This window comes from Bos indicus, chromosome 5, assembly GCF_029378745.1.
Source record: "Bos indicus isolate NIAB-ARS_2022 breed Sahiwal x Tharparkar chromosome 5, NIAB-ARS_B.indTharparkar_mat_pri_1.0, whole genome shotgun sequence".
NCBI classification, from domain to species: Eukaryota; Metazoa; Chordata; class Mammalia; order Artiodactyla; family Bovidae; genus Bos; species Bos indicus.
In genome coordinates, this window is record NC_091764.1 from 20,663,689 (window position 1) to 20,679,159 (window position 15,471).

Consider the following 15,471-nt stretch of genomic DNA (forward strand, 5'->3'; position numbering starts at 1 on the left):
ATGCAGGTAGGTGGAAGATGTACTTATTTAAAATGAAGGAAGACATTAGAGAAGCAGGTAGGAGGAATGAGTGAAATGACGCAGGCAAGAGCAAAAGCACAGCAGTAGGAAAGAGAGATATTCTACCTTGATGTGGGTGGTGAGGAGTAGGCAGTAAGATGTGTTATGGGAATTAAAAATAAGAGGTACTTGGAAGAAACCTGAGTTCTAAAAGACCCAGAAATGTCAAATGTACATGGAAACAGCACTAGACCTTGCTCCCAGCTCTATGAGAGGTGCTGCACACCAGTTCTATCAGAGCAGGCATGAAGAATTTGTCTGCCACTGTAATTTAGAGCAGTGAGTTCATGCACCTCTCCTTCCATGATGGACACTTTATGAAATGTAGAATTACTTGATGAAAACTAAAAAACCATTGTTGTTGTTTGATTGCTAAGTTGTGCCCAACTCTTTGTGACCCCATGGACTGTAGCATGCCAGGCTTTCCTGTCCTTCACTATCTCCCAGAGTTTGCTCAGACTCATGTCCATTTTATTCAGTTGATGATGCCATCCAACCATCTCATCCTCTGTTTCCCCCTTCTCCTGCCCTCAGTCTTTCCCAGCATCAGGGTCTTTTCTTAAGAGTCAGCTCTTCGCATCAGCTGGCCAAAATATCGGTGCTATAGAAAAGCTATCTTTTATTGTTTCTTATTAAAGATCGCTCTTGATTCTAATGAAGATGATTAGAGTGGTTAAAAGAATAGACATTCACCTATATGGGAAAATAATCTGAAAAGAATGGATACATATATTTGTAGAACTGAATCACTTTGCTGTATACCTGAAACTAAAACAACATTGTAAATAAACTATACTTCAATATAAAATTAAATTAATTTTTTAAAAAAAGATTGAAATTAGATAATAGTGGCTTCAGTTCTAGGTGTTCTATTTACCAGCTATGTACCATCCTGCAATTATCAATACTTAGCTTCCCTGAATCTCAGGTTTTACTGGGATGAAATGTTTGTTTGTGTTAGTTGCTCAGTCATATCCGACTCTTTGTAACCCCATGTACTATAACCTGCCAGGCTCCTCTGTCCATGAAATTCTCCAGGCAAGAATATAGGAGAGGGTTGCCATTCCCTTCTCCAGGGGATATTCCTGACCCAGGGGTAGATAGAACCCTGGTCTCCTGCATTCCATGCAGATTCTTTACCATCTGAGCCACTAAAGTAAAAAGCAAGCAGGGATAGCATCAGGCTCAGCACATAGATAATAATCCCCCAATAAACATTGGGAATTATTATTATTTTTATTGTTGTTGTCACTGATATTTTTATTGTGTGTCAGATCCAAATTTATTTGATTTGATTTGGTAGAGTTTTTGCATTTTATTCTAAAGTTATTTTTAGAAACTCCATCATTTTTTTTGTTCAAATATCAGGAAACTAATATTTTATATAATGCTATTTTACTTCATAACTTGCATTTACATCAGAATGGCTAAATATGTTTCTGTTTACCTAAAAGTCAATAACACAAAGGTTGAAATTGTCTATAATTTGTTAAAAATGTAGAAACAGAATATTACAGTGAATATTACAGTGATTCTACCAATATGTAAAATGATGAAAGTGAAAGTTGCTCAGTTGTGTCCGACTCTTTGCAACCCCATGGACTATACAGTCCATGAAATTCTCCAGGCTAGAATACTGGAGTGGGTAGCCTTTTCCTTCTCCAGGGGATCTTCCCAACCCAGGGATTGAACCCAGGTCTCCTGCATTGCAGGTAGATTCTTTACCAACTGAGCCATAAGGGTAGCCCCTGTAAAATGGTAGTTAAACAATATTAAACTGGTTGAACTTTCCCTATACTTAATAAATTACTTGTAGTTTCTTCCTAATATCCATTATATTTTAACATAACTCTTAAATACACTGTTTCCTGAGCAAACAAACTTCATTTCTAGGACTTGATTTTCCAAAAAGTTTGTGTAATTTCAAACAAGTAATTTCTCATTTTAAGTATGCTAAAATAATGATAAAGTATAATATCAAAACAGCTGATCCCATTCAAATTAAAACTCCCTGCTGCTCAGAAGATGAAAGTCCACATTAGAAACATAGATACAAATATTTTCATAATCTTGTATACAATGACCCCAAAGTAAAAACAGCCTAATGTCATCAAGAGTAGTATTTTTAAGAAATGGGATTTTGAAGTCTACAACAATTTAAAAAACAGTAGTATAGATAGGTGAATTATAGTTTATTCTGCATGATATTCAATTATAAAAATATACTACAATTTGCTTATCTACTCTTTTTTTAATTGTTGTAGATTTAAAAATACTACTCTTGATGACATTAGGCTATTTTAGTTTGGGGTCATTGTATATAAGATTATGAAAAATATGTTTATCTGTCTTTTAGGAATTTATGCATTTTCCTAATGCAGACTTTCAAAACTTCATTTTACTTAAAAATTTTTTTTAAATAAATTAAGTCCTTTGAAAAGCAGCTTCTTTTCTCCCCCCAAACCAAACAAGGAAGTTTACAGTGGAATACCATACAGAACTGAGAATATAAAAAACTACTAATATTCAAAACAATGTGAACCAATTTCATGAAAATAAGATTTAAGAAAATAGGATGCAAAAAGCATAATGTGTGATTTAAATACAGCTCAAAAACCTGCACGTGAAAACATGCATTTTGAAAATCTGTACTCTTAACAGTTACACCATAGGTTGCCCTGAGAGTGACAGTGTAGTAACTGACAAGGGGACAGGCAGGGCTTCCAGAATGTTGCTTATGTTTTATTTATGATATGGGTCACATGGATGTATTTACTTTGTAAACATGCACATAGTTACACTTTTAAATTGAGCATTTTTCTCCATTGCGTGATAAAAAGTACTTCAACATAAAAAAGGGAGTGTAGGATCATTAATGCCTCCCACTGAAACACCCACCAGTGTAATATGCATCATTGCCTGTGGAAAAGCTGAAGGATTCTAGTCTTTTGTGTGTCTGGCCTGCTGAGAGTAGGACGACCAGATCATCAAAGTAGGACTCGCTGACATCTTCAACAACATTGACATCTTCAGTTGACTCTTTTCCGAAGATTATGTTTTGATTGACAAAATCACTTCCTCTGTAGGTGTTCAGATATCTAACAAGGTCAGAGCAAACTGTGAAATAAAAGTGATTTTAAGTTCTTAGTCATTTTCTTTTCAATTGAATAAGTAAACATTTTAGCCCACGAGTTTTCATACGTACTGTATTTTTGACTCACTGAATGTCTTTCTTAGACAAATATTTTAGCAAGATAAAATTCTTCAGATAATATCTCTATGTTTATTTTAATTGCTTTGCCAAACTTGGGTGCTGTGAAATTGTAAGGTTTCTTAATTTCAGTTCCTCCTTTTACCATATATAAATTTATCAAATTAAAAATAGGAATGTAATCAAAAGAGTTGTACAATGTAATTCTTCTAAAGTATAATTATGAAATTAAATCCTAAAAACCAGGTACACTCTCAGCATCCTATTTATTCAGTTCTTCCCATGAGTTTGTGGGGACAAGTTTTAATGTTTGCCTATTATATTTTAAATAAAGCTTTGATTCAGTAAAAATTTTCAAAGCCAAAGTTCTTTAGCATTCTATTTGTTAAGTATTTTGATTAAGATTTCAAAGAAATTTTAAACACAATCAATGTAGATGCCTAATATACCAAAAAACTAAAAAGTATTGTAGTATCTGTAGGTTGATTTCAAAAGCTCATATATGTTTAGAAGCAAACTGATGAAAGGGTAAAAGTCAGAAAGTATACACCATGAAGCTGAATTATCCATTTGTGTTTATTACTTTCACTATGTATATGTAAAAATAGTTGCATATTTTGACACTACAATTTCTTTTTGGATTGGTATGTAAGCTAGTTTATACACAATTGATCACTTATGCAAAGAAATAGAGGAAAACAATAGAATGGGAAAGAGTAGAGATCTCTTCAAGAAAATTAGAGATACCAAGGGAACATTTCATGCAAAGATGAGCACAATAAAGGACAGAAATGGTATGGACCTGACAGAAGCAGAAGATATTAAGAAGAGGTGGCAAGAAGACACACAAGAACTGTAGAAAAAAGATCTTAATGACCCAGATAAACATGATGGTGTGATCATTCACCTTGAGCCAGACATCCTAGAATTAAAAGTCAAGTGGGCCTTAAGAAGCACCACTATGAACACAACTAGTGGAGGTCATGGAATTCCAGCTGAGCTATTTCAAATCCTAAAAGATGATGCTGTGAAAGTGCTGCACTCAATATGCCAGCAAAGCTGGAAAACTCAGCAGTGGCCACAGGACTGGAAAAGGTCAGTTTTCACTCCAGTCCCAAAGAAAGGCAATGCCAAAGAATGTTCAAACTATTGCATAATTGCACTCATCTCATATACTTGCAAATAATGTTCAAAATTCTCCAAGCCAGGCTTCAGCAATATATGAACCGTGAACTTCCAGATGTTCAAGCTGGATTTAGAAAAGGCAGAGGAACCAGAGATCAAATTGCCAACATCCATTGGATCATAAAAAAAGCAAGAGAATTCTAGAAGAACATCTACTTCTGCTTCATTGACTACACAAAAACCTCTGACTGTGTCAATCATAACAAACTGGAAAATTCCTAAAGAAATGGAAATGCCAGACCACCTTACCTCCCTCTTGAGAAATCTGTATGCAGGTCAAGAAGAAACAGTTAGAACCAGACATGGGACAATAGACTGGTTACAAACTGGGAAAGGAGTATGCCAAGGCTGTATGTTGTCACCCTGCTTATTTAACTTACATGCAGAGTACATCATGTTAAATGTCAGGCTGGATGAAGCACAAGCAGGAATCAAGATTGCCAGGAAAAATATCAATAACCTCAGATATGCAGATGACAACACCCTTATTTCAGAAAGTGAAGAGGAACTAAAGAGTTCCTTATGAAGGTGAAAGAGAAGAGTGAAAAAGCTGGCTTAAAACTCAACATTTAAAACACTAAGATCATGGCATCCAGTCCCATCACTTCATGGCAAATAGATGGGGAAACAATGGAAACAGTGACAGACTTTATTTTGCGGGGGGGGTGGGGGGGGAAGGGGGCTTCAAAATCACTGCAGATGGTGACTGCAGCCATGAAATTAAAAGATGCTTACTCCTTGGAAGGAAAGTTGTGGCCAACCTAGACAGCGTATTAAAAAGCAGAGACACTACTTTGCCAACAAAGGTCTGTGTAGTCTAAATTCTGGGATTTCCAGTAATCATGTATGGATGTGAATGAATTGGACCATAAAGAAAGCTGAGCACCAAAAAATTGATGTTTTTGAACTGTGGTGTTGGAGAAGACTCGTGAGAGTCCCTTGGACTGCAAGAAGATCAAAGCCATCAAAATCCAAAGGGAAATCAGTCCTGAATTCATTGGAAAGACTGATGCTGAAGCTGAAGTTCCAATACTTTTGCCACCTGATGCAAAGAACGGACTCATTAAAAAAGACCCTCATGCTAGGGAAGATTGTATGCAGGAGGAGAAGGGGACGTCAGAGGGTGAGATGGTTGGAGAGCATCACTGACTCTATGGATATGAGTTTGAATAAGCTCTGGGAGTTGGTGATGGGCAGGAAAGCTGGCCTACTGCAGTCCATGGGGTCGGAAGGTGTCAAACACAACTGAGCGACTGAACCGAACTGAACTCTGCTGCTGCTAAGTCGCTTCGGTCGTGTCTGACTCTGTGCGACCCCGTAGACGGCAGCCCACCAGGCTCCCCCGTGCCTGGGATTCTCCAGGCAAGAACACTGGAGTGGGGTGCCATTGCCTACACAATTGTAAATTAAATGCTCATCACCATTAATTTTAAGTATATTTTTTATTTTAAAAATGTCCTTATTTAATAAAAACCTGATTTTACTTCACAATATACTCCACCCAAAATTTTATCCACACTGTCACCTCAAAAAATTTTTCTGTTCCAAGCAATAATTTTGTTTATATTCGCATTCAAAATAATGTCATGTTTCACATTTGATCTAATGAACACCCCAAAACTTTATTTAGATTACTGGAATTGGATAAAACAATATCACATTTATCTGAATTATTTTTCTGATATTCTATTTGAAGTATCTGATGACACATAAAATTCATATTATTTGAGTGTTTGTGAAACTCTTCTGTTACAAAACTAGCATAATAACAGCTATTGCTTGACTTTCCATATGTGCACAAGAAAACTTGGAATTGAAAGCAAGCAATTTGATCTCAATGCAAAATCAATCTTTACAAAATAAATTTTAAACATACTTGCTGAAGTTTTCTGGGTTCTTAAAATAACTCCCAACTTTTGAAGTAGAATGCTGAGGCTTCTCAGCAGTTTCTGGTCTTCATATGTTCAGCAGTATCACTGTGGGTCCCATAATAAATGGTAAACATCAGCAAACATTTCATGAAAATTACATGTTTATTAGAAAATTTCTAGAGCAATTAAAGACAGTAGACATTTCACCAGACATTGACTTTTGTTTACTTCACATTCATTGGTGCCAAAAGAGTTTACTGTAAAATAAATAGGTGTTCCCAAACCAAAAAAAAATAAATAAATATTTATAAATTAAGAAAAAATGAGAAAATCACTGAAGTAAAGGCATCAAGCTTTTTCTCTATAGACTGTAGGACAGGACTGTACAATGTCTAATCTCCAGATACATTTGATGTATGACTCAAAAGTATAATTTTCCCCCGTTTCCCATTGGCTTCACTGATTGGTGACCAAGTGACTTAGTGAATCTCATAGGGTACAACCGAAGCCGTGGCTAAACTGTTTGGGGCATGGCAGGGACAAAAGAGCCAAGAATTCCTAATCCTACCTAGATTAAAGGAATTAGTTTTATCTGGCTGCTTAATTTTGAGGGTACTTCTTTTATCTGCTCACACCCTGAACACTGTTCTTATATGTGAGATATTAACTGCTTCACTACTTCCTAACTTAGAAATTTTTCTCTGGTCATCTCTCAGATTTACTTAGTTGCAATAAAAACTCTGCTCACCATACATGTGTCTCATGCCGCTAAATCAGACTATGACCAAAGCTACAGACACATATTATTGATCTATACAACACATCTTTTCTTATCTTAATATAATACCTGACATTAAAAAAATAAAAACTCTGGAACAGATGTTAAAGTGCATGAGATCCTGGGGCACTAAATGTCAAGTTAAGATCTCTTTAAAGTTTTTATGTTGGAATACATGTAATCATTTCTTAAAGCACAAAGTTTTCTTGATTAGAAGGTTTACACATTAAATATATCCCAATGGTCCCTATTAATCTCATTTTTAGCTGTTGCAGCAAATTTTTTACTCTTTCACAGTTCTGCTTAATATCAAAGTGAAAGAAAATAAAAGATACTTGAAAAGACCAATAGCAGTCCATGAAGACATGTAAGCAAATTGATCTTCAATTCAGATAAAAATTCTAGACGGTTGGTAAGATAATTAGAAGACTAATGAATATATAATATTTTTTCTATTGGATGATAGATGCCATTTTGCTTTATTCTATTAAAATTTACAAAAATGAATATCCTTTACGACTTGGTACATGGTTCACCAGACTGCTTTCATGGATAATTCAATCATTTTTGGTCTTTACTTCGATATGGTAACTTTTCCACTGATTAAATACTTGGTGTTCAATTTTACAGATATATGTTCCTTGGGGAAATTATACAGTATAACACCCTGACTATATCTCTAGTACCTTTGCCTTGTGGGATCAGATCAGTATAACCAACCACCTGTTAACATCTTACTTAATCTGACAATGTGTATAGTAAAATAGATATGTGGCAAAAAATAATTTTTTTCTAATTGAATGGCTCAACTATCAGTTATGATTTTTTCCCTGTGCACTGAAAAATCTTATTAGTAATAAAAAGCCATTTTCTTTACAGTGATAATGAATTATTATGTTTTGAGACTAATAAAAATTGGTCTTACAGTATTATAAAATATTAAAAATAAACAAAATCACATCTTATATTGTCTTCTGTAAAAAGAACAAATTTGATTCCCAAACTAGACAACTCTTCAAAATATATTAAGACAATTTTCAGACTCATTGTTTGTTACTCTCATTCCCTCAACCTGGTTCCCTTCATGTATGTTTCCTACTGAAATTTAATTTAAGCAATTAAACCAATATATTATCTTCTGTCTTCTTTAATTTTTCAAAATCATTTTCATTTCAAGGCTTTCATTATGACATGTCCAAGTTAAGCTTTGAATAATTGAGCATATTGTATTGTAAAAATGGCAATAATTTTGGCTGATCATCATATAATCATTTGGTTTTTCTCAATGAAGTCTAGCTATTAAGATGGGGAAAATAATTTACAAAATCAGTTAATTATTATTTTTCCAGCAATCTAGAACAGTGACTAGAGGCAGTTTTTTTTTTTAATTGCTACTTTAAATATCATATTTTAAATAAAATTTTAGGATCTTATTCAACATCTAAACTGCTAAATTAGGTTTCCATAGGACTTGCGATGGAGTCATGCAGTACAAATTTACTGGGAAAATTCAGAGGAATAGATGTTTATAACAGTTTTGGGTCAAAGTTCTGATTATGCCACTGATTTATTCTATCACTTGAGGCATATCACATCAAGACTGAGTCTCAACCATAAAATGAGGGGTTGACACTCTCCAAGGTACATTCTAGATTGACATTTATCAACTGAGATCTGAATGAGAAATTGCTGTATATCTGAAGAAACTCTTTATATATTTTAGGGTGCTTTTTCCACCCAGTATAATTCCACTTGGGCTTCTCTTGTGGCTCAGTGGGTAAAGAATCCACCTGCAATGGAGGAGACCTGGGTTAGATCGCTGGTTGGAAAGATCCCCTGGAGAAGGGAAAGGCTACTCACTCTAGTATTCTGGCCTGGAGAATTCCATGGACTGTATAGTCTATTGTGTCGCAAAGAGTCAGACACGACTGACTGAGTGACTTTTAATTATAAGGATAAAGATAATTGCACTTAACTAGCTAATTCTTTCTGAATCTCCAGGTCTTAGCTAAGATTCTGTATCCTCCCTTTTGCTTCCTCCAACACTTCCAACTGAGATTAGTGTGCCTCCTGAGTGAGTGAGTGAGTGAAGTCACTCAGTCATGTCCGACTCTCTGCGACCCCGTGGACTGTAGCCCACCAGGCTCCTCCGTCCATGGGATTCTCCAGGCAAGAATACTGGAGTGGGTTGCCATTTCCTTCTCCAGGGAAGCTTCCCAACCCAGGGATCGAACCCAGATCTCCCGCATTGCAGGCAGACGCTTTAACCTCTGAGCCACCAGGGAACTAAAACCTCTGTACTTAATCCCACCATGGGAACCATTGGTCTCAACAATCCATTGGAATTTTTACTTATATATTGTCTTGAAGATAGGACCAGATCTTATTCATATTGTGTCTCCAAAATCTAGCATAATGTTCAGCATTAATAATTGCACAATAAATGTGTTAATGAATGAAATATTAACATATATATTTGTTAAAGCAGTTTTACAAGTGCTACTTTAGAATAAGTACCAAGTGCAATCCAAATAAAGTGAATAATTTTGTACCAAATGCAAGAATTTGAATGTTACTTTCATACAGTAAAATGAAACTAGTAAATGTTGCCACTTAAGTATGGTGGTGGTGGTTTAGTTGGTAAGTCGTGTCAGATCAGATCACATCAGATTAGTCCCTCAGTCATGTCCGACTCTTTGCGACCCCATGAATCGCAGCACGCCAGGCCTCCCTGTCCATCACCAACTCCCAGAGTTCACTCAGACTCACGTCCATCGAGTCAGTGATGCCATCCAGCCATCTCATCCTCTGTCGTCCCCTTCTCCTCCTGCCCTTAATCCCTCCCAGCATCAACTCTTCACATGAGGTGGCCAAAGTACTGGAGTTTCAGCTTTAGCATCATTCCTTCCAAAGAAATCCCAGGGCTGATCTTCTTCAGAATGGACTGGTTGTATCTCCTTGGAGTCCAAGGGACTCTCAAGAGTCTTCTCCAACGCCACAGTTCAAAAGCATCAATTCTTCGGCACTCAGCCTTCTTCAAAGTCCAACTCTCACATCTATACATGACCACAGGAAAAACCATAGCCTTGACTAGACGAACCTTTGTTGGCAAACTAATGTCTCTGCTTTTGAATATGCTATCTAGGTTGGTCATAACTTTCCTTCCAAGGAATAAGCATCTTTTAATTTCATGGCTGCAGTCACCATCTGTAGTGATTTTGGAGCCCAGAAAAATAAAGTCTGACACTGTTTCCACTGTTTCCCCATCTATTTCCCATGAAGTGGTGGGACCGGATGCCATGATCTTCGTTTTCTGAATGTTGAGCTTTAAGCCAACTTTTTCACTCTCCACTTTCACTTTCCTCAAGAGGCTTTTGAGTTCCTCTTCACTTTCTGCCATAAGGGTGGTGTCATCTGCATATCTGAGGTTATTGATATTTCTCCAGACAATCTTGATTCCAGCTTGTGTTTCTTTCAGTCCAGCATTTCTTGTGATGTACTCTGCATATAAGTTAAATAAACAGGTGACAATATACAGCCTTGACGCACTCCTTTCCTATTTGGAACCAGTCTGTTGTTCCATGTCCAGTTCTAACTGTTGCTTCCTGACCTGCATACAAATTTCTCAGGAGGCAGGTCAGGTGGTCTGGTATTCCCATCTCTTTCAGAATTTTCCACAGTTTATTATGATCCACACAGTCAAAGGCGTTGGCATAGTCAATAAAGCAGAAATAGATGCAACTCTTGCAACTCCATGGACTGTAATCTGCCAGGCTCCTCTGTCCATGGGATTCTCCAGGGAAGAATACTGGAATGGGTTGCCATTTCCTTCTCCAGAGGATCTTCCTGACCCAGGAACTGAACCCGGGTCTCCTGCATTGCAGGCAGATTCTTTACCAAATGAGCTATGAGGGAAGCCACTTAAGTGTGCTTTCCTTCAATTTTTTTGTTGTTTATATTGAATAAATGTGGCAAAGGTAAGTGACCAGAAGTTTTGTTACATTTTGGTATATCAAGTGAATGCTTTCTTATGATATTTCAAACAAAAAAAGCATTTATTATTAAAAATGACTTGATATTTTTAACTGTGAGATTTAAATGCATACATGCAATGCTTATATATTCAGCCTGAAGAATAACCTAAATATATTAGAAGTATGTAGCAACAAAGTTATTTGTTTAATTGTTTCTGTCTTCTGAATAATAACTAAGATGACTAGAAGAACATATAAAAACAGTACCAATGCAAAATAATGCTATTTATCTTTGTAATAATCTAAAAAGTACATAAGGCATTGACTATAATCTAATCCATAAATAAATCTCTTGGGAAGATGTGCTATGAACCTAAATATGTATTTTTTTCAATTGTATGCATGCTCACAATGTTTCTAAAAACTTCTTTTTTCAATGTATAAAAGATGACAAGGCACCATAATTCTCCTTGCTCAATCTTTCTTGAAGTACATTCTTTTTATATCAAAGGTCAAACTCACTGGCTTGCTCAGCACAGGAAATGAAAAGCAAGTTCTAAGAAAATAGGTTACGAATGTTAAATGCTTCAGGACATGAGGCATGCCCAAAAGGAATTTCCTAACAAGATTTGGACTACAGAAACAAAGAAAGGCACGATGCAAATAAAGTAACATTAATCAGAAACATTCCTGAAGGAGTCTTCCCTTGTATGATATAAAAACTTCACATTTAGAGTTATAATAAATTTCTTCTTCCTGTGAACAAAATGTAACAAAATAATATTCTTCTTAGAAGCTGTATTTAATCTAAATCCGTCCCCTTTTCAGGCTCAAATCAAATATATAATTTACCAAAATTTGAAAAAGCTTGTGCTACTATAAAGTAGGCATAGTAATTGAGTTTTCCATTTTATCTGAATTTGCTATCAAATAATACCAGGAAATTCTGTAGTGCAGCTCTACTATAACACGACTTGTAAGCAATTTTCTATTGTTGCTGCTGCTGCTGCTAAGTTGCTTCAGTCGTGTCCAACTCTGTGTGACCCCATAGACAGCAGCCCACCAGGCCCCCCGTCCCTGGGATTCTCTAGGCAAGAACACTGGAGTGGGTTGCCATTTCCTTCTCCAATGCATAGAAGTAAAAAGTGAAAGTGAAGTCGCTCAGTCATGTCCAACTTTTTGCGACCTCAGGACTGTAGCCGATCAGGCTCCTCCATCCATGGGAGTTTCCAGGCAAAAGTATAGGAGTGGGTTGCCATTGCCTTCTCCATTTCTATTGTTAAACTGCCTTTAAAATATAAAGATTGTTATTCTAAGTGAAATGTGTAGTAAAATTCCTAATGTCAACCTGCTGCTGCTAAGTCACTTCAGTCGTGTCCAACTCTGTGCGACCCCATAGACAGCAGCCCACCAGGCTCCCCCGTCCTTGGGATTCTCCAGGTATGAACACTGGAGTGGGTTGCCATTTCCTTCTCCAATGCATGAAAGTGAAAAGTGAAAGTGAAGTTGCTCAGTCGTGTCCGACTCTTAGTGACCCCATGGACTGCAGCGTACCAGGCTCCTCCATCCATGGGATTTTCCAGGCAAGAGTACTGGAGTGGGGTGCCATTGCCTTCTCCGATATCAACCTAGTTTAAGCCATTTCAGACAATTTAAATTTATCAATTAATAACTCTGATGGCTTAGATGGTAAAGAAGCTATGTGAAATGCAGGAGACCTGGGTTTATCCCTAGGACAGGAAGATCCGCTGGAAAAGGAAATGGCAACAATCTAGTCTTCTTGCCTGGAGAATCCCATAGACAGAGGAGTCTGATGGGCTACAGTTCACAGAGTCATAAGGAGTTGGCCATGACTGAGCAACTAACACCAACACAAGAAAAGACTCTACACATGGACATCACCAGATGGTCAGCACCAAAATTAGACTGATTATATTCTTTGCAGCCAAAGATGGAGAAGCTCTATATAGTCTGCAAAAACAAGACCGGCAGCTGACTGTGGCTCAGATCATGAACTCCTTATTGCCAAATTCAGGCTTAAATTGAAGAAAGTAGGGAAAACCACTAGACCATTCAGTTCAGTTCAGTTGCTCATCTGTGTCCAACTCTTTGTGACCCCATGAATCACATCACGCCAGGCCTCCTTGTCCATCACCATCTCCCAGAGTTCACTCAAACTCACATCCATCGAGTCGGTGATGCCATCCAGCCATCTCATTCTCTGTTGTCCCCTTATCCTCCTGCCCCCAATCCCTCCCAGCATCAGAGTCTTTTCCAATGAGTCAACTCTTCACATGAGGTGGCCAAAGTACTGGAGTTTCAGCTTTAGCATCAGTCCTTCCAAAGAAAACCCAGGGCTGATCTCCTTTAGAATGGACTGGTTGGATCTCCTTGCGGTCCAAGGGACTCTCAAGAGTCTTCTCCAACACCACAGTTCAAAAGCATCAATTCTTTGGCGCTCAGCTTTCTTCACAGTCCAACTCTCACATCCATACATGACTACAGGAAAAACCATAGCCTTGACTAGACGTCAGTAGGTGCCCAATATGCTACTGGAGATCAGTGGAGAAATAACTCCAGAAAGAATGACAGGATTCAGCCAAAGCAAAAATAATACCCAGTTGTGGATGTGACTGGTGATAGAAGCAAGGTCCGATGCTGTAAAGAGCAATATTGCATAGGAACCTGGAATGTTAGGTCCATGAATCAAGGCAAATTGAAAGTGGTCAAACAGGAGATGGCAAGAGTGAAAGTCGACATTCTAGGAATCAGTGAACTAAAATGGACTGGAAAGGGTGAATTTAACTCAGATGACCATTATATCTACCTCTATGGGCAGGAATCCCTTAGAAGAAATGGAGTAGCCATCATGGTCAACAAAGAGTCTGAAATGCAGTACTTGGATGCAATCTCAAAAACAACAGAATGATCTCTGTTCCTTTCCAAGGCAACCACTCAATATCACAGTAATCCAAGTCTATGCCCCAACCAGTAATGCTGAAGAAACTGAAGTTGAACGGTTCTATGAAGACCTACAAGACTTTTTAGAATTAACACCCAAAAAAGATATCCTTTTCATTATAGGGGACTGGAATGCAAAAGTAGGAAGTCAAGAAACACCTGGAGTAACAGGCAAATTTGGCCTTGGAATATGGAATGAAGCAGGACAAAGACTAATAGAGTTTTGTCAAGAAAACGTACTGGTCATAGCAAACACCCTCTCCCAACAACACAAGAGAAGACTCTACACATGGACATCACCAGATGGTCAGCATCAAAATCAGATTGATTATATTCTTTGCAGCCAAAGATGGAGAAGCTCTATACAGTCAGCAAAAACAAGACCAGGAACTGACTGTGGTTCAGATCATGAGCTCCTTATTGCCAAATTCAGACCATTCAGGTATAATCTAAATCAAATCCCTTACAGTTATACAGTGGAAGTGAGAAATAGATTCAAGGATTAGATCCGATAGACCTAGTGCCTGAAGAACTATGGACGGAGGTTCGTGACCTTTTACAGGAGGCAGGGATCAAGACCATCCCCAAGAAAAAGAAATGCAAAAAGGCAAAATGTTTGAATGAGGAGGCTTTACAAATAGCTGTGAAAAAAAAGACAAGCGAAAGGCAAAGGAGAAAAGGAAAGATATGCCTAACTGAATGCAGAGTTGCCAAGAATAGCAAGGAGAGATAAGAAAGCCTTCCTCAGTGATCAGTGCAAAGAAATAGAGGAAAATAATAGAAAGGGAAAGACTAGAGATCTCTTCAAGAAAGTTAGAGATACCAAGGGAACATTTCATGAAAAGATGGAAACAATAAAGGACAAAAATGGTATGGACCTAACAGAAGCAGAAGATATTAAGAAGAGGTGGCAAGAATATACAGAAGTACTATAGAAAAAAGATCTTCACAACCCACATAATTACGATTTCTGGCTCACCTAGAGCCAGACATCATTGAATGTGAAGTCAAGTGGGCCTTACGAAGCATCATTGCAAACAAAGCTAGTGGAGGTGATGGAATTCCAGTTGAGCTATTTCAAATCCTGAAAGATGATGCTGTGAAAGTGCTGCACTCACTATAACAGCGAATCTGGATAACTCAAGAGTGAGCCACAGAACTGGAAAAGGTTAGTTTTCATTCCAATCCCAAAGAAAGGCAATGCCAAAGAATGCTCAAACTACTGCACAATTGCATTCATTTCACACGCTAGCAAAGTAATGCTCAAAATTCTTCAAGCCAGGCTTCAACAGTACGTGAACTGTGAACTTCCAGATGTTCGAGCTAGATTTAGAAAAGGCAGAGGAACCAGAGGTCAAACTTCCAACATCTGTTGGATCATCAAAAAAGCAAGAGAATTCCAGAAAACCATCTACTTCTGCTTTATTGACT